General features: G+C 35.8%; 1 pseudogene; it reads left to right on the top strand.

Moving 5' to 3' along the window:
- The first annotated feature begins 10318 nt into the window (after window positions 1-10318).
- LOC103237000 (large ribosomal subunit protein uL23 pseudogene) lies at window positions 10319-10834 on the top strand (annotated as a pseudogene).
- The last annotated feature ends 11097 nt before the right edge of the window (window positions 10835-21931 follow it).

Raw genomic sequence — 21931 nt, forward strand, 5'->3', positions numbered from 1 at the left:
AATCACAAGCTTGTAGAAACTTGAAGAATCTCTAACCAGAGGTTACAGTAATACCACAAGTGCAAAACTACTAAGATAAAAAAAATCTGAGATTTACTAAGGGAAAGATAAAGCTGGAAGCAATATACTCAGGATGTCAATTGAGAAGATTTCAGCATACTATAACAAGAAGTAGAATTCATTGAAGGGTTTGAAGCAGCAGTGTCACATTGACAGCTGGGTTTAGAATCATTCTCAGGCAGCATTGCAAAGAATGGATTGGAAAGAATAAAGGCTAATGAAAAAGACATAATTTAGGAAGTTATTGAAACATTTCTCATAAGAAGCAAGGAAACTCAGACAAAAGTAGTGGGAACTGAAGGAAGAGGATATATTTAAGTGCATTTGGAGGAAGAATTAATATGACTTAGTGATTACCATATTTCACCAATTTGAAGATGTGTGGTGTATTTTACATTTTAAAATCTTTTAACTCTAACAATATCTTCCAAACTAAAGGACAGGTGGCTATCATGATATAATTATGTTAAAGTATAATTTCCAAAAAAGGAAAATTCATAATTCACATACAAATATAAAATTAACACGATTAAGATTTCTGCATTCAATTAATAAATAAAGAAGTAACATGTTCAAATCACTTCAATAAAGAATTTGAAGAAGAAACATATATATTTAAGCAATCTGGAATGCTAAAATAAATGTACTAATAGATGTAAAACTGGCAAATATCTTATAAGACAATAAAGTACAGTGAGTGGGCTCATTTTTATCACTAGAAGGTAATTTATCTCTACCAGACAAAATACATGTTTGTTTTTACGGATAAATCTGTGTCCTTTGTTGTCTTTTTAACATCTACCTTAGTTACATTCTGGAAGAGCCTAGGTAATATAAAGACAAATGCATGTGTACATCTTCATACAATCAGATAATCTGCAGAAAGTCTAATAGGTAAGGCCCAGCACTGCACAGGAAATGATACCTCATAATCTTTTTTGGCATTTCTAAGTCTGGACAATTTCCCCTGACAGTTGTCATTGCCTGGAGCATGCTCAAATATGGAAATCACCAACACCAAAACGTGTTATTAATATATGTCAAAGTCTTGCAACAAGATCCCAGAGACCAAAGTAGATTATTCCAATAATCACTAGGAATCAATTAGTTACTTGAGAGGAAGATTAATCAGATGTGTTAGCAGCATTTCTGAACTTCAGCTAGTGACTGAAAAGCTGACTTCAAAATTCAACAGCACCATCAATCAATTGGATACAACTGACAGCTATACTTCACTCCAAAACACCAGCTCATACAATTTTCTAAAACATCCATGGGACATTCACCAAAATAGATCACACTCTGTGCCACAAAACATACCTTAATGAGTTCAAAAGAATAGAAATCATACAATGTCTTCTCTCAGAGCAAAAAGAAATTAAACCAGAAATCAATAACAGAAACAGAGATTGAAAAACCCCAAATATTTGGAGATTAAAAAACACACTTTTAAATAAAACATGGGTCAAAATTAAGACAAATTTTTAAAATATTTTAATGTAAATGAAAATGATGAACCCATAGCCAACATCATACTTAATGGGCAAAAGCTGGAAGCATTTCTCTTGAAAACCAGAACAAGATAAGCACACTCTCTATAACCACTCCTATTCAACATAGTGCTAGAAATCCTGGCCAGAGCAATCAGGCAATAGGGAAAAAAACAAAAAACAAAAAACAAAAACAAAAACACAAATAAAAAAAAATTTAAATCCAAATAGGAAGAGAGTAAGTAAAACTATTCCTGTTTTCAGACAACATGATTCCATATATAGAAAACCCCATTGTATCTGCCCAAGAGCTCTTTGATCTGAGAAACAACTTAGACCAAGTTTCAGGCTACAAAATCAAGGTATACAAATCTTCAGTATTTCTCTACACCAGCAACATCCAAGCTGAGAGCCAAATCAGGAATGTAGTCTCATTCACAATTGCCACAGAAAGAAAAAAATACCTAGGAATAGAGCTAACCAGGGAGGAGAAAGATCTCCACAAGAAGAATTATGAAATACTGCTCAAAGAAATCAGAGATAACACAAAAAAGCATTTCATGATCATGAATAGGAAGAATCAATATCATTAAAATGGTCATACCATCCAAAGCAATTTACAGATTTAATGCTATTCCTGTCAAACTACTAATGACACTTTTCACAGAGTTAGAAACAACTATTTTAAAATTCATTTGGAACCAAAAAGGAGCCTGAATACTCAAGGCAATCCTAAACAAAAAGAACAAAACTGGAAGCATCATGTTATCTGACTTTAAAATATATTATAAAGCTATAGTAACCAAAACAGGATAGTATGGTACAAAAACCTACACATAGACCAATGGAATAGAATAGAGAGCCCAGAAGTAAAGCTGCACACCTACAACTATCTAATATTTGACAAAGTTGACAAAAACAAGCAATGCAGAAAGAACTCCTTATTCAATAAATTGTTCTGGAATAACTGACTAGCCATATGCAGAAGATTGAAACTGGACCCCTTTCTTACACCACATTAAAAGCTCAAGACTTAAATGTAAAACCTAAAACCTAAAACTGTAAAATCTCTGTAAGGTAACCTAGGAAATACCACTCTGTTTATAGGACCTGGCAAAGATTTCATGATTAAGATGCCAAAAGCAACTGCCACAAAAGCAAAAATGGACAAATAAGACGTAAATAAACCAAAGAGCATCTCCACAGCAAAAGAAACTTTCAACAGATTCAACAGACAATCTAAAGAATGAGAGAAAATACTTGCAAACTATGCATCCAACAAAGGTCTAATATCAAGATTCTATAAGGAACTTATACAAATTTACAAGAGAAAAACAACTCCATTAAAAAGTGCTCAAAAGACATAAACAGACCTTTTTTTTTTTTTTTTTTTTTAAAGAGACATACGTAAGACCAGCAAGTATATGGAAAAATGCTCACATCATTAATCATTAGAAAAATGGAAACCAAAACCACAATGAGATACCATCTAATACCAGTCAAATTGGTTATTATTAAAAAGTCAAAAAACAACAGATGCTGGCAAGGTTGCAGAGAAAAGGGAACGCTTTTACGCTTCTGATGAGAACATAAATTAGTTCTGCCATTGTCGAAAGTAGTGTGATAATTCCTCAAATAGCTTAAAGCAGAATTTCCATTCAACCTAGCAATCCCATTATTTGGCATATACCCAAAAGAATATAAATCATTCCACCAAAAAGACACATGCATGCATATGTTCATCATAGCGCTATTCACAATAAAGACATAGAAACAATCTAAATGCTGTTCATCAGTAGACTGGATAGAGAAAATGTGGTACATTTACACTATGGAATACTACATAACCATAAAAATGAAAACTATCATGTTCTTTGCAGCAGCATGGATGAAGCTGGAGACCATTATCCTAAGCAAACTAACACAGGAACAGACAACCAAATACTGCATATTCTTACTTGTGAGTGGGAGGTAAATAGTAACTCATGAACACAAAGAGGGGAACAATAGAAACCAGGGCCCATTTGAGAGTGGAGATGGAGAGGAGGGAGAGGATAAGAAAACATAACTATTGGGTACTATACTCATTACTGGGTGACAAAATAATTTGTACACCAAATTCCTGTGGCATGCAGTTTACCTGTATAACAAACCTGCACATGTACCCTTAAATCTAAGACAAAAGTTATAATAATAAAAAAAAATGAAAACAACTTATAGAAATATGTGATATGGAGCAAAAGCAGTGCTTAGATGGAATTTTAAAGCCTTGAATACACATATTAGAAAAGAAAACTAAGATCAATAATCTACAGTTTTATCTTAGAAAATTAGAAAAAAAGAATAAATTAAATCCAAAGTTATCAGAAAAACATATAAATGAAAGCAAAAATCAATGAAATGGAAAACACAAATCAATTGAGAAAGTCAACAAAACCATAAGCTTGTTCTTTGAAAAACAATGAAATTGATGGGCATTTAGTCAGGGTAAGATAAAAGAGAGATAACACACATTACTAATATCAGAAATTAAAAAGGAGTCATCCCTACAGAAATAGGTATTTAATAGATAGTAATGAATATTATGTACCAAATTTATGCCTACAGATTTTAAAATCTAGATGAAATGAACCAATTCATTAAAAGACACAATCTGCCAAAATTCACACAAGAAGAAATAGACAATCTCAGTAGGCCTATAAGTATTTAAAACATTGAATCAATAATTAGTAATCTTCCAAACCAGAAAGCACTGGGTCCAGCAGGTTTCAGCAGAGAACACTAACAAACTTTAAAAAAAAAAAAAAAAAAAAAAAAAAAAAAGGCCGGCTAGTATTTCTCATGCATGTACATGCAAAAGCATCAACAAGCTATTAGCCAAGCAAATCCACACTGTATAAAGAGAATTATGCAACATGACGAAGTGGGAGTTACCTCACATATGCAAGGCTGGTTCAAAAATTAATTAATGCAATCCATCATATCAATCAGCTAAAGAAGAAAAATACATAATAAATTAATAGATGTAGAAAAAAGATTTTACAAAATTCAATATCTACTCATGGTCCAAACTCTTCATCAACTAATAATAGAAAGGAATTTTCTCTAATTGATAAAGAATATCTACAAAATTTACACAGTTAACATCATACGTAATGTTCAGAATTGGATAATTTTCCCACCAACATCAGAAACAAGGCAAGAATGTTCCCTCTCACCATAGTTTTTAAACTTGCACTTGACACTCCTAGCTAAAGTAATAAGACAAAAAGGAAATAAAAGATATACAGACTGGGAACAAAAAAATAAAATGGTCCTTGTTCATTGATGATATGATCATCTATGTAGAAAACACAGAATAATTAACAACAACAACAAAAACTCCTTAAACTAATAGTGATTATAAGAAGTTTGGATGATTAATATACAGATCTGAAATTTGAAATTAAAAATACATTATTATTTGCATTACAACCTCCAAATATAAAATACTTATGTACAAATATAAAGAAAATATGTTCAAGATTTATGTGAGGAAAACCACAAAATGCCTGTGAAAAAATCAAGGGAGAGCTAAATAATTGGAGAAATACCTTGTCCTTGTTTATGGACAAGGAAATTCAATATTGTTATGGTATCAGTTTTTCTCAGCTTGATCTACAGATTCAATATAACTCCAGTCGAATTATCAGCAATTTTTTTTTTTAATATTGACAAACTAATTCTAAGGTTTATATGGAGAGGCAAAAGATTCAAAATAACCAACACAATAATGAAGGAGAACCACCGTGTTGAAGGACCGACACTACTGGAGTTCAAGACTTCCTATAAAGCTATAGTAATCAAGACAGTAAGATATGTGTGAAAGAACAGACAAATAAGTCAAAAGAATCGAATAGAGGGCCCTGAAATACACTCACATTAATAGAGTCAACTGGTTGACAAAAGAACAAACGCAGGGCCGGGCGCAATGGCTCAACGTTGTCATCCCAGCACTTTGGGAGGCCGAGGCGGGTGGATCACGAGGTAAGGAGATCCAGACCATCCTGGCTAACACGGTGAGACCCCATCTCTACTAAAAAAATACAAAAAATTAGCCGGGCGCGGTGGCGGGCGCCTGTAGTCCCAGCAACTCAGGAGGCTGAGGCAGGAGGATGGTGTGAACCCGGGAGGTGGAGCTTGCAGTGAGACGAGATTGCGCCACTGCACTCCAACCTGGGCGACAGGGCAAGACTCCGTCTCAAAAAAAAAAAAAAAAAAAAAAGGAACAAAAGCAGCAGTACAATGGAGAAAAGACAGTCATTTCAACAAATGGCTCCAGGAAAACTGAACATCAACATGGAAAAACTTGAATCTAGACACAGACCTCATACCTTTCAGAAAAATAATCCAAAATAAATCATAGACATAAATATAAAGCAGAAAACTGGAAAACTACTAGAAAATAGCATAAGAGAAAATTCAGATTACTTTGAATATGGTGATGATTTTTTTTTTATTAATTATACTTTAAGTTCTAGGATACATGTACAGAATGTGCAGGTTTTTTACATGGGTATACAAGTGCCATGGTGGTTTGCTGTACCAATCAACCCATCATCTACATTAGGTACTTCTTCTAATGCTATCCGTCCCCTACACCCCCACCCCATGACAGGCTCCAGTGTGTGATATTCCCCTCCCTGTGTCCATGTGTTCTCATTGTTCAGCTCCCACTTATGAGTGAGAACATGCAGTGATTGGTTTTCTATTCTTGTGTTAGTTTGCTCAGAATGATGGTTTCCAGCTTCATCCATGTCACTGCAAAGGACATGAACTCATCCTATTTTATGGCTGCATAGTATTCCATGGCGTATATGTGCCATATTTTCTTAATCCAGTCTATCATTTTTGGGCATTTGGGTTGGTTCCAAGTCTTTGCTATTGTGAACAGTGCTGCAATAAACATACATGTGCATGTGTCTTCGTAGTAGAATGATTTATAATACTTTGTATATATACCCAGTAATGGGATTGCTGGATCAAATAGTATTTCTGGTTCTAGATCCTTGAGGAAACACCACACTGTTTTCCACAATGGTCGACTTAATTTATACTCTCACCAACTGTGTAAAAGCATTCCTATTTCTCCACATCCTCTCTAGCATCTGCTTTTTCCTGACTTTTTAATGATTGTCATTCTAACTGGCATGAGATGGTATCTCAATGTGATTTTGATTTGCATTTCTCTGATGACCAGTGATGATGAGCATTTTTTCATGTGTCTTTTGGCTGTATAGATGTCTTCTTTTGAGAAATGTCTGTTCATACACATACACACACACACACACACACACACACACACACACACATCAGACAGATAGATAGATAGATAGATAGATAGATAGATAGATAGATAGGTTTTTTTTTTTTTGTTTTGTTTGTTTTTTTTTTTTTTTTTTTTTGAGACAGAGGCTCACTCTTTTTGCCCAGGCTGTAGTGCACTGGCGCAATCTTGGCTCACTGCAACCTCCACCTCCTGAGTTCAAGTGATTCTCCTGCCTCAGCCTCCCTAGTAGCTGGAATTACAGGAGCCTGTCATCACGCCTGGCTAATTTTTTTTTTTTTTTTTTTTTTTTTTGTATTTTTAGTAGAGATGGGATTTCACCATGTTTGACCAGGCTAGTCTCGAACTCTTGACCTCAGGTGATCCGCCTGCCTCAGCCTCCCAAAGTGCTGGGATTACAGGTGTGAGCCACGGTGCCCAGCTTAAGTGTATATTATTGAATGAAAAAAACCAATATTAAAGGGCTGCATAGTGTACAATTCCAATTATATGACATTCTGAAAAAGGCAAAACTGTAAGACAGTAAAAAGATGAGTGACTGTCAGGGTTTGGGAGGAAGGAGAAATAAATAGGCAAAACACCGACAATTTTGGGGTCAGTAAAACTATTTGCCATGATACTATAATGGTAGACATACATATATATATGAATAATATTTATATATAAAATAAATAATAAATAAATATATATAATGTTATTGATATATCATTATATATTTGTCCATATCATAGATTTCAAGACAAAGGAAGATATTTGTGAATATGGGATTGTTCAGGAAAAGGAGGTAGTGAGAAATGAAGAGAACTGAGGTGAGATTTTGATAAACTATTTTGAGACATAGAAAATTAAGAAGAAAATAATAATCTAGCATTAGTAGCTATGACTTCTGTAGAGTAACCAAGTTCCAACCAAATTCAGGCTTTATGATCAAGTGATAGATCAGGAGGTAATGAAATATTCTAATTGGCTGTGAAAATTGGTTTATGCTTTTCCACAAACCATATAATACATTAAATAAACTCACTATGCCCAATTAATCAAAATTAATTTAATTAATTTAAATGAATTTATTTTTAGTTAAAAATGAATAGACATTGCTAAATTTGATTTTTTGGTTCTTTTTTATTATATTATTTGATTTTTTGGTTCTTTTTATGTCTATATATAATGTCTATATTATATATAGACATTGCTAAATTTATTTTTGGTTCTTTTTATCATATATTATATATATATGCAGTGTCTATTCCTTTTTAAGTACTTTTTTGTGTACATGTGCCTAATGTATCTTTTAAAAATTACTACAATTGTACCCCTAACACCAAATACATATTTCCATATCAACCCTTATCACAGTGCACTCTAATTTTCTGTTTACTCATCAGTTTTCTTCCATTAGAATCCTTGGTTCTTGACTGTTCTAACAGTGTCTTAATGTTTTACCACCAGAAATACAACACAGTCTGACATAGTGGGTGCTCAATATGTGTCCTTTTAAAGTATTTGTATGAACTATTTTCTATTTCTGTACTTAGTCAGGTAAGGGTGATTGCATTAGTTATAAGAGGGGCCCTCAACCCCTGGCTCACAGACCACAACCAGTCCCTGTCCTGTTAGGACTGGGCAGCACAGCAGGAGGTGAGTGATGGGTGAGTAAGAGAAGCTTCATCTGTATTTATAGCTGCTCCTCATCACTCACATTACTTCACAGTACTGCCAGAGCTCCACTTCCTGTCAGATCAGTGGTGGCATTAGATTTTCAGAGTGTGAAACCTATTGTGAGCTGTGCATGCAAGGGATCTAGGGTGTGTGCTCCTCATGAGAATCTAATGCCTGATGATCTGTCACTGTCTCTCATCACCCCCAATAAAATAATTATTTTAATGACTTTTCAAGATAGGTGACATTATATCTGATCTGTTGATGGGGAAACTAGTAATTAAAAAGTATACATGATTCTCCATAGATCACAAAACATTTAAGTGTTTCTAAAGTTCCTGTTCTTTCCTCTAGTTCAACAGTCCCCAACCTTTTTGGCACCAGGGACCAGTTTTGTGGAAGACAATTATTCCATGGACTGCTAGTCAGGTGGTGTTGGGATGGTTTCAGGATGTTTGAAGCACACTATATTTATTGTGCACTTTATATTATTATCCTGTAATATATAATGAAATAATTATATAACTCACCATAATGTAGAATCAATGGAAGCCTTAAGCTTGTTTTCCTGCAACTAGATGGTCCTGTTCAGGGGTGATGGTCCCATTTGGGGATGATGAGACCATCTAGTTGATTCCTGAAACTGATATCAGTTCCCAAACCTGAGTTCCAGAGAGCACATCTCAGGCCATGTTTTTGCTTCTGTCCTGCTTACTGCTTAAGGTTTGAATTCTTCTAATCTTGAGGCTTCTGAATTCAGGTAATACCTTGACCAAGAATATTCCTTTGGCTCTGTCTCTGACTCACAACCATAGGTCTCTTAAGTAACCTCTAGGGCCTTTCTAGAAATTGAGATTTTCATTCTTACTCATCTCCTATGTTGAAACTGACATCAATGCAAATCCATCAGTACAAAATCAAAGCATGAAGTGAAAAAATATAAAGGAAATAAAAACTCCATATCTACGAATGTATGGGAAAGATACTAAATCCACAGGCTATAGGGTAAAATTAGATCAAATACTAAAACAGCACTATTAAGATAAATTATTCAAATAGAGCTGGTTGTAGAACTAAAGATAGTGAGCAAGTTAATATCCAAACCACAAGAAGAGATTGGAAAATAATACATAATCTTCTGGAAACAACATTATGGGTCTGTGAACTACCTTTATTAATTTTTTAAAAGTTCAGAAACATTCAGCAGCAATAAAAGAAATAAGCATTTATTCTGCTAACAGTGTTAATTCTGAAAAACATGTAATTGAAGGAACCTAGCCAAATCATAAATAGAACAGATAAAGTCATTCTCAAGTGAGAATGGTATTGAAACACTAAGATTTACCGATTTTAAACAAGAAGTTTACCTAGCATGATCTGGTTTGGCATTTACTTGTAGCCATTAGCAGTTGACATTAATATTAAATCCTTCATTAGGGTTGTAGCTGTATTGAAAAGGATTGCTTTCTGGTGTTTGCTTTTTTTTTTTTTTTTTTGGCACAGAATTTAAACGGTTTGTCTAATTTAGCTCTTTGTGAAGAATCAGGAGCTTGTCCTTGCCACTTTTAGCTTTGCAATTGGCATTTCTTTCAACAACTTTCTTTTATTAACTCACTGATTTCCTGGAAGAATCGTCTTATCTTCTTAGATTTATTCATCTGTGAAGATTTAAAATATATAAAAGCAGACTTAAAAAAAAAAAACCACACATACACACATAAAGTTAAAGGCTAAACTTTACAAAACAAAAAAAACTGATAGAACTAAAGTAAACTGGTCATCGGACCCTTTTCACAAGATGGCGCCGAAAGCGAAGAAGGAAGCTCCTGCCCCTCCTAAAGCCGAAGCCAAAGCAAAGGCTTTAAAGGCCAAGAAGGCAGTGTTGAAAGGTGTCCACAGCCACAAAAAAAAAGAAGATCCACACGTCACCCACCTTCCGGCGGCCCAAGACACTGCGACTCCGGAGGCAGCCCAAATATCCTCGGAAGAGCGCCCCCAGGAGAAACAAGCTTGACCACTATGCTATCATCAAGTTTCCGCTGACCACTGAGTCTGCCATGAAGAAGATAGAAAACAACACACTTGTGTTCATTGTGGATGTTAAAGCCAACAAGCACCAGATTAAACAGGCTGTGAAGAAGCTCTATGACATTGATGTGGCCAAGGTCAACACCCTGATTCGGCCTGATGGAGAGAAAAAGGCGTATGTTCGACTGGCTCCTGATTATGATGCTTTGGATGTTGCCAACAAAATTGGGATCATCTAAACTGAGTCCAGCTGCCTAATTCTAAATATATATATATATATATCTTTTCAACATAAAAAAAAAAAAAACTTGTCATCAAAGATCAGGTGAAAGGGTAAATACAGATGAATACAAAGTGGTCACATAGTGAGCTGTAGCAAATCAATTCATGCAATTCACGTCCAAAAAGTGAAGGAAATACATGTGCCCATTATTCGAAGTTAGGGCAAGAAGATCCCTATGATAAATGCCCTCATTTAATAAAATAAAATAACTAACGCATTCATTGGTATGGTTAGCCTGTTGCTAATTAAGAATTATAAGAGTATGTAGGAGGCCGGGCACAGTGGCTTATGCTTGTAATCCCAGCACTTTGGGAAGCCGAGGCGGGCAGATCACGAGGTCAGGAAATCAAGAACGTCCTGGCTAATACGGTGAAACCCCATCGCTACCAAAAATAAAAAAATAATAATAATAAATAAATAGCCTGGCGTAGTGTTGGGCGCCTGTAGTCCTGGCTACTCTGGAGGCTGAGGCAGGAGAATGGCGTGAACTGGGGAGGCGGAGCCTGCAGTGAGCCGAAAGTGTGCCACTGCACTCCAGCCAGGCCGACGGAGCGAGACTCCGTCTCAAAAACAAAACAAAACAAAAGAATATGTAGGAAACAAATTCATGGATGTTGCTTCAGCTCTTCAAGCTAACACTGACTTAGCTCTAAGAACTTCAAAAACTACCATTGACCTATGTCTTTTCTACAGCCCTCCAAAAAAATCAGTCTCCAGGGCATTCTTACTGGAAAGGTCTTGGATATGATACATATTTCTCTCTTCCAAGACATAGTACATACCCTTTTGCTGTCACAGCAGCCTCACTGTAGCCTCTTCATCGGTATACTGGGAATAGTAATACTTGTCATGTAGGATTAATTAGTGTAATACTCATAAAATACTTTGAGTTTCTCAAATAGAGGATTCTATAAATATGAAATATTAACATTACTATGGTAGTATGTAAAGGTACAGTTACTAAACAATTGAAAAATCAGTAATCTTTTTCACCAATCCATGGATAATGGCTATATTTTATTACCGTAAATTGCATGGACTGTCTTACTAAAATAAGAGCTGAAAAGACATTTTTTGGTTCAGGTGCTAGTAGAGTATTTTCTTTCTTCCAAGTCAAGTACAGAACATTATAAAGAACACTAAAAATGGGCTAATCTTTAGGGATTACTCAGCACATAAGATGCATGGATCCTAAGGGATAGTGTTATAGAAAGCTAAAAACCTCCTCTAATAAAAATTTCTACTAATTTATAAAAATATAGTTCAGTGGTTTCTCTGATTTTTCTCTGGAGAACTCTTGCTAATTTTTTCTTATGTGTGTAAACTTTGAAATTTTTTATCTACCAGATGCATATTTACTACACAATGATGTCATTTCACTTTCTATTAATAAGTGCTAGTTAGTTCCTAATGAGTCAGAGCTAATCAACATGCCTTTAAATAAAATTGGAGTATTCAAAAAACAGTAAGAACAATAGTAGCTGCAGAAACATAAACAAAAGAAAATTATATTCTTACCAATGCATTCTATTATGCATAAATTTATTGTTGTTTTTATTTTTATAGAAAAATGGAAAAACCTTTATTAGCTAAAACGTTTCTACACCTAAATAACTCCAGTTTTGTAATCAATGCTGTAAGGGCTAAATTTGACTTCAGGATAATGCCTGCCGTAACGAATGCTTTTCTTGATACACTGTATAGGTAACATAGGGCTTAAGAAGTGCCTAGTACTCTTTTAAGTGTATAAAATGTATCAACACACTGAATCTTTACAAAATTCTTATGAGATAAACTATCATTATTACCGTTTTTATAGATGAAGAAATTGCGACACCCAAGAGTGAACTCATTTCAGTCACCAAATTAATAAGACAAAGAGTCAAAATTCTTCCTATGAGTATTTTTAATCTTTCCAAAATTTTTACATGGTTAGCACAAGTTTAAACATGAGAGAAACATTTGTGGAAAAGTCAAGTAACTTCTGGGTTTTTTTTTCTGATGCATAGAGGCCGTGGACGTATTCACATACCATTTTTACAAGAAAAATCTGAACAAATTGAAAATCAATGAGAACTGAGATCACAGGGCACATAATCAGCCAGAATTCTGAAGAGACAGGTGAATTCAGTTACAGTCCATTATTTACCTGAAACAGAATCCACTGAAGCAATAAGCAATTAAATTATCATTTTGAACTGTTGGAGGCTGTTCAACATGAGAATGAGAAAGTCCTGGGAACAGCATGAAAATGAGAAAGTCCTGGGAACCATAGTCTAAAGGATCTCCCCTCCCCATTTTTAGGTTTTATCCCCCGGAACATTAACAAGTTCTTATGGTCAAGAACCAAAAAAGATTCCCTCATGACTCTGACAGAGAAAGCAAAAGAGTAAACATCATGAATATTCCCAGAGAGTGCTGCATAACAAAGTTTTACTTTCCATGGAAAATGATTTTACCAGAGCCTTATCCTAGTTGGAGAGGAATGTTACTTCTAATAACTCTCTCTAGACCTCCTGTCACTCCTAAAGGGGAAGGAAGAAGCTATCCTACTGAAAAAGCACTTGTGAAGGGCACAGCACAGAGGCACAGTCCCACTAAAACATTGGGATGCCATCATAAGATTATAGAACTCTCCTCGCCCCCTACTTGACCACAATACCAACAGTACTTCAGCATACAGCAGTGGACTCCAGCTGAAAGGATGCAAGGCACAGATTATAGCTACTGAACAGTATTTAGGGAAGCCCACAGAAAACGAGGGAGGCCAAAACAAGGACAATAGAGGAATTTGAAATGTCTGGTATCTACAGCTACAGCAAATGTTAAACAAGTTCAACTTCTAGTCATATTAATATTAATCCTCCTAAAAAAGGCCTAATTATTTCAATTTATTTTACTTGATATGTCACATCTGACTTTCAACAAAAACAGTACTAAGTATATTAAAAGACGAAAATAAAAATGAAAAAGTGAAAAGAGACAAAGGAAGCATCAAAACAAGATAGATACGGCACAGTTGTGAGAATTATCAGGCAGGAAATTTAAAATAAGTATGATTAATAAGGTTTCTCAAATCTTCTTTGCAAAATTATGACTGAGACAGTGAAGGAGATCAACATAACCGACTCTCATCTTGCTTCTAACCTTTAAGCTGTCCTTGTTCCTTCCAGGGTACAGGCTGAACTAACTCTGGGAGGAATTTAGTTTATAGTTTAAAACAAAGACAATAATGCCCGTTTTCCAAAACAAACCTCCTTCTTGCCTGGGGAATAGACTGTCATTGTAGGACTAACAAGTTAGCCACAAGATTAAAAATTATGGTTTAGGAGTCACACAGCTGAAGGCTACAAGATTCTGACCCTCCTCTAACCTGCTCCTAAGATCAGTGCTGAAAATATTTTCCAGACCCTGAACTTGATGGATTAGCTGGCCCCACCCATATCAATAAACTGGCTTATCTGATCTTGTGGACTCCTCCCAAGAACTGACTCAGGACAAGAAGACAGCTTCAACTTCCCATGATTTTATCTCTGACCTGATCAATCAGGACTCTCAACTCACTCGCCTTCCCCCACCCACCAAATTATCCTTAAAACTCTGATCCCTGAAAGCTTGGAGAGACCGATTTGAGTAATAATAAAACTCTGGTGTCCTTCAGCTCTGCATGAATTACTCTTTCTCTACTGCAATCTGCCTGTCTAGGCAGCAGGTAAGGTGAACCCATTGGGTGGTTATACAAAGAGAGACTGAAACTCCAGGAAAGAATCAAAAGGAAAGGCCAGAAATGAAAAATACTGTAACAGAAATGATGAATGGTTTAACAAAAAGGTGAATAAGAAAAAATAATTGAAAATAAGAATATTCAGTATGTGTTGGACAATTTCAAGAATTGTAACTTACATGTAAGTATAATACCAGCAGGAAAAGAAAGCAAGAAAGAGAGAGAGAGAAAGAAAGAAAAAGAAAGAAAAGAAAGAAAAAGAAGAAAGAAAGAAAGAAAGAAAAGAAAGAAGAAGAAAGAGAAAAGAGAGAGAGATAGAAGAACATAGAAATATTTGAAGTGTAATGGTTTAGAATTTTCCAAAATTAATGATAGATACCAAATTATAGATCTGGAAGCTCAGAGTACAACATCCAGACAAGTATTTTTTAAATCCACACTTTGGCAAATCTTATCGGAATTAGAGAAAACCAAAGTCAAAGAGAAAATACTGAAATAAGCCAGAGGAGAAAACACTTTAAATATATTTCACTTATAGAAAAATTAGGATAAGGATTATAGATTTTTCATCAGAAACCATGCTAGCAAGAAGAGAATGAAGTAAAATATTGGGTATGTAATATCAAGGGAAATTGAAACCACCTTTGCAAAATTTTAACTAAGGAAATTATGACAGTGAAAGATATCAGAACTAACCAACTCCATTTTGCTTGTAATCTCCAAACTGCCATTGTCCATTCTTGGGCATAGGCTGAACTAGCCTTGGGAAGTGATTTAGTTTATAGTTTAAATAATAACCCTTCCCCAAAACTGAACTTTTCTTGTAAAACAAATGAAAGGCCACCAGTCGCCAAGTTAGGATGAGAGGGGCTGGAATTCTAACCAGTCATTATTCCCAATTACTCTGGAAGATAATATCATTATTGTGAACCTAAAATTAGCCTTTTGAGATGTCTTTTCAGGTTTTTGCATTTCTGACAATCAGATTGCCCCGCCTCGACCTGCCAACCAGTTCTGTGGCTCCCACCCAGGAGCTGACTCAGCGTGGAAGGATAGTTTTGACTCCCTATGATTTCCTCTCTGAACCAATCAGCACTCTTGCCTCACTGGTCTGCTCCTGACCAAATCATTCTTACAAACTCTGATCCCGAGTTTTTGGGGAGACTGATCTGAGCAATAATAAAACTCTGGTCTCCTACAGAGCCAGTTCTGTGTGAATTACCCTTTCTCTATTGCAATTCCTCTGTCTTGAGAAATTGATTCTGCCTAGGCAGCAGGCAAGGTGAACCCACTGAGTTATTACACAATTATCATTAAAAAAAAAAAAAAAAAAAGATAAACGAGGGATTTCTCAGGAAAACAAAATCTGAAAGAATTCATTGCCAGCAGAAGTCCCCAGAAATATTAAAAATAGTTTTTCAAAGAAAAGGAAAATATGTAGGTCAGAAATGTGGATCTACATAAAAAAGGAAGAGCACTATAGAAAGAATAAAGCATTACTTGCATGATAATTAAATAATTCACTTTTTTTAAGTAAGAATAATGACTCCCAATAACAGACATCCAGTTAGTGAAGTAGTATCATTTGTCTGGGGTAATACCCGAGGTTCATTGCCTCACGCCAAGGAAATAGAGGACATGGACACACACAAGGAGTGAGTTTAAGGGAAGAGGCTTAATAGGCAAGAGAGAAGAGAAGATAAAAGTTCTCTATCCAGCAGAGAGAGGAGCTCCGGAGTGGCTCTTCCATTTCCATGGTGGAATGCACGCGGTTTTATAGACGAGCTTGAGGAAGCGATGCCTGATTTACATGGGGCACAAGAGATTGGTCGGACCAAGTGTGCCCTTTGCATAGCGTTCAAAGAAGCTGGCCACCCCACCCTAATCTTTTATCATGCATGTGGGTTCTATACCTGCCCGGGACCGTGTTGCCTGCTTCATTACTGTGCATGTGGTTGACAAAGAAAAGGGAAGAGGGAGCCTCCATGTTGAGCATTCTTGGCCCCCAGGTAGCCTTTTATTATTGGCACAGCTGCCAGCATTCGGCCATGCAAGCTTCCAGCTTGCTCATCTATGTCTGCAGTTTGATTTTACAGACTGCTCTTTGTTAGAAAAGAAAGGATATGGGGGCTGCTTTTTGTTACAAGGGAAGCCTTACAGAGGACTCTCATACCCTCACACGCTACCTAAATAATGTCTTTTTAGCTCCGGTGTCATTAGTACTTATTAGACATTTAAGTCGATTGAGATTTCATTTTCTCTCTGACGAGGTCCTCCCTCTCCATTGACTTTCAGTGAGGATAATATTGCTCTTGAGGAACTTCAATGTCTTTCTTATTCTTTACTCCCCCAACCCTATCTTTTGTCCAAATCCAGTAACTGTTAGCACTAATTTAACTACTCCTTTCTACCTTCCAGGACCATACTGCAGGCATCAGCAAATTCACCTTGAGGAAATCTGAAGATAAATCAAAAAGAATATGATCCTAATTAAGTGAGGAACATCCTGAAAGACACTTGAAGTGTGACTCTATGGGAACACTATACTAAATTTATTTGCTTGTCAAGTCACTTTGTATGGCAGCCACAGTAGAGAGCTTTATGAGGGGTGGTGGGTGGTGGGAAGGAGATGAATAGAACATACTTCGATCTTAAAGATTCGTGAAACTGAATAAACACTCCATCTCTCTCTCTGTCTCTATCTCTCTTTCTCTCTCTCTCTCTCTCTCTCTCTCTCTCTCTGTCTCCCCACCTTTCCTTCTTTTCCTTTTTCTTTTTTTCTTTTGAGACAAAGCCTCACTCTGTCGCCCAGGGTGGGGTGCAATGGCATGATGTCGGTTTACTGCAACCTCCACCTCCCAGGGTCCAGCGATTCTCCTGCCTCAGCCTCCCAAATAGCTGGGATTACAGGTGCGCACCACTATGCCCAGTTAATTTTTATGTTTTTTAGTAGAGACAGGGTTTCACCATGTTGGCCAGGCTGGTCTCAAACCCTTGACATCAGCTGGATCCACCTGCCTTGGCCTCCCAAAGTACTGGGATTACAGGCACGAGCCACCATGCCAGGTCCCTTTTATTTTCTTTATTTATTAGAAAGTACTAGACTCAAGACTGGAAGTTAGAATTATTATTGATGAATGAAAAAGTGTGGACATCTTTTAATAAAATAAAAATTCTATATAACTTTTCATGCTTCCAATGTTCAAGCTACAGATTTTTAAAAAAATTTTTTCTCACTTTTGTAATGTGAGTATAGGCAAGAAAAAGTAAAATAGCATTATAAAAAAAAAACAGGCAATGTAAATTCAACACTGAAATTAAGAAACATTTCTCTTAAGTTTTTAAATACCTGCTCAGAATCAAGTGAAACAATTCATTGCCTCTCATAGAGACACCAGAACTCCTATTATGCTGTCAATACATATATTTGTTAATTATTATGAAATATACTCAAGTCTGGGAATTTACCGTGTAATCTTGTATGTATTGCATTTGTCTTAGAAATAAAATGCTACAGGCTTTTCATTAAGTCGATAGTATACAAATGCAATGTTATTAAGAATTCAAAGCAGTATGAAAAATAATAAACATAGTCATGTTAGCATGAATGGCATGCATAACACTATTTTACAATAATTACTTGCTGAACTCACCATACTATAAGTGAGTATCATGACTATCTTTCAGAAATGTGAAAAAGCAGTTTGTTATTCTCTCCTGCATTCTCTGAGTTTTTATAGGCCAGTTCATTTTGTCTCCACTGTGAAATACCTTAAAGGGTAATGTGCTATTCTGACTAGTAGTAATTTATTACACCAGTTAATCTTGTAAAATTGCCCTCTGGATGTAATAATTTGTTATTCTTCTATGAGATCTTCTTTTGCATACTGTGTTTATCATAAAGATGTCACCATTGTGATGCCTAGCAACCATTTCAATGTTCTGGAGGTGTTTGCATATATTTTCCTGGGGGAGAGATCTGCATGGTCCCTGTATGGAAGAGCTGTCAGTGGATTCTGATGTATGAGGATAAAAGGAGCCCCTGCTGCAGACTCCAATAAGCTCCAGTCACAGCCTGAAAGCAGTGACTTGGGCATCACTATACCGTGTTAGAAAATGTGTCAATTATCACATGGATTGCCTAGGGGTATTGCCTGGGTCTGGGTCATAAAACCATCAAGACTGAAGGGAGAAAAAATTGATGAAGAAGTAAGTTGAATTAATTGATAACAAGGAAGCCTGTATATGGAATGTTCACTGTAACTGGAGACTCCCAAATTTTTGTTTGAGAAGCTTTCCTGTAGATGATCCCATGAGTAAAACTAAAACTGTCGATCTTCTTCTACCTAAAGTATGTGTAACTGGCATTTTAGGCATTTCCTAAAAGCCAGTAGGTAGTTGTCAAGCTAGTCAAGAAGCCATAAAAATAAAAATAAAATCATGCTAATAATGTTATAGCTATTTTTCTATTATTGTGATTCTTAACATATGGTGCCACTGTTTATATGTGAATACAGTAGAGACCATTTAAATATGTAGCCTAGGGCCAAAGTCATGAAAGCGTTATGCACCATTTGTGTAGGTTTCAGTGCAGTTTACTCATGGAGGAGGAAAATTACATATTTTTTACACATTAACAGTTGTTTCTGAGCTGCTTAAATGACCTCCTTTTCCCACTTCCTTGTGTTCCCCTTGAAATAAAGAATCAGATTTAAGGCTTTGTATCTGATGAATTTCCTTTAAGAAAATACTATTTACTAGGCATGAGGATGTTTATTAAAGACACTGGCTGTCTACAGCAGGTGTCAAAACTACTATCCAATCAAGCAGTTTTGAGGAAAAAAAATTATTAAGCCATAACAACTCTATTTTCTGATAATATTGAGTAGACTCTGCTCAAAATACTCAGCCAGCCAGCCACACATAGATCCTGAGGTGCCCAGGAATACTGTCTCAGACTTTTCAAATGGAAATACTGTTCTGAAAATACATTATTAGGGCATATGCAGACAGAGCAAAAAGTTCTCCATTGCTTTATTGGTGATAAACAAAAAAGATTCTTCCATCTTACAATTATGGAGCAAATACCATATTTTCAGTTTTATAAAGAACACATAAAAGGGTATGGCTTCTCTTACTTAGCACATAATAGGTGATATATTTTTATAATGATAGTGTTGGTTATAGTGATGATAATTATGTGCTATAGTGCCTAATATAGATTTATCTTCTGGCACCTGATGCTTTCTATAAAGATAAAAGCAAACTTTGCATTAGTAGAAGTCACAGGATAAAAAAACTAATTTCATTAAAATATTTATCTAATGCTTTCATCTATCCATCTTGAAGTGTGTCCCTGCCACTGGACAGTTTTCCAGTGAAGTGTGCAGAATTCTTACTAAGTCATGTCTCTCATTTATTCTATTTATACATAAATTGTTAGTATTTTTCAGTATACACAAAGTTGGACAGGAATACAGTCTTCCAAATAGAGATTTTAAGTTTTTAATTTAAATTCCATATGCTAAGTAGGAAGATGACAGGTTCCAGATCTGAAAATTTATCTTTGCCACATATTAGTTATATAGTTGTTTAAATTATAAAAGTCTTAAGTTACACATCTTTTTTTTATAAAAAGGTATGTAATATGATAATTCCTCCAAGCTACCTCATAGAACTACTATGAAAACCACATGGAACCATTGCTATTAAAATGTTCAGAACATGTATATGCTTCAGAATAATATTTTTGCATCACAAAATAATAGTTATAATTATCTATGAGGTTTAAATTATTTTGATTCATCACTAATGCCCCTTAGTATTATTTTCAAAATACAAAAAATTACAAAGTTTCTAGAATGTTTAAATTTGACCCAAATCTTTCTTTTACTAGCTAAGTAAAATAAGAGAAAGGTCGTTCTACATAGATGTCAGCTTATCAATTTAGTTGTTTCCTCTTCCTTTCTTGATCATGATAACAGGAATTTGTTCTGAAAAAGAATGGACTCTAAGGCTATTTCCTAAATCTATGAAAAATTCAAATCATGGCCTGGAACTATGGAACATGATTTTGGAGACAATTTAGGTCCCGTAACTTAGAGAGTCCCACATAATACACTAAAGGAGAGGTAGGGTATGGGGGTGATTGTGCAATCTGAAACTCTGAAACAGAGTGGCAGAGGTAATATTCTATCAGATTCTCTGTCAAAAATCACAGCAAGAATTGTCTCTGGGCACTGACTTTAGATGAACCCACCCTAATAATGTGTGTGTATAGAAAGGAAGAACGGTAAAAAAATACAGTTTAAAACTGACCTGAGTTGTTTGCCTTGGTTTTCAGTGGAGTTTCTTTTATCTTATTGTAACAAATTAATCTTGTCCAGGGATATCACATGAAAGGCATAGCAACTCTTCCAACAAGATAAATGGAAACTTTGTAATGAAAACCCCTGCATCTCAGGTTTATAACAATACCTACTCATTTGTACATGTGGCACAATAACTCATGAAGAAGGACCGACTGAAGAAGAACCATGTTCTCTTAGATAATAAATAAAGAATGTGCTGATAGGCCGGGCGCGGTGGCTCAAGCCTGTAATCCCAGCGCTTTGGGAGGCCGAGACGGGCGGATCACGAGGTCAGGAGATCAAGACCATCCTGGCTAACCCGGTGAAACCCCGTCTCTAGTAAAAAAATACAAAAAAATAGCCGGGCGAGGTGGCGAGCGTCTGTAGTCCCAGCTACTCGGGAGGCTGAGGCAGGAGAATGGCGTAAACCCGGGAGGCGGAGCTTGCAGTGAGCTGAGATCCGGCCACTGCACTCCAGCCTGGGCGACAGAGCGAGACTCCGTCTCAAAAAAAAAAAAAAAAAAGAATGTGCTGATATCCAGACTTGGGGGAATGGCCATGGCAGAACAACAGCTTCTGAGCTAGCTCTATAATAATTGATAGGATGCAAATAATTCACTTACTGAGAATACAACATGGTTTAAGTTGGAATCAGATTTAGCTCAAGTGATAGAAACTTAAAAATAAAAATGGCTAAAATAAAGTCATTTGTTCATTCTTCCACATAAACAAAGTCTAGTGACATGCAATTCAAGGTTATTATGCATTTCATGAGAAAAAGGAATTGGGATGGTTTTATGTCAACATGAGCCTTTTACCTTATGATCTAGGATGGCTGTTCAAACTCTAACATTTCATGTTCACATTCTAACCAGAAGAAAATTTGAAGGATGAGGAAAGGTGCACAATTTAGAGGAAAAGGCTAAGCTACTGACTAGGGATCTCAAATACATGATTAAAGAAGAAAGAATTTTATGTTTCTTTCCATGCATCATTTCAGGTTGATTAGGT

The sequence above is a fragment of the Chlorocebus sabaeus genome, chromosome 8 (genome assembly GCF_047675955.1).
Source record: "Chlorocebus sabaeus isolate Y175 chromosome 8, mChlSab1.0.hap1, whole genome shotgun sequence".
Taxonomy (NCBI): Eukaryota; Metazoa; Chordata; class Mammalia; order Primates; family Cercopithecidae; genus Chlorocebus; species Chlorocebus sabaeus.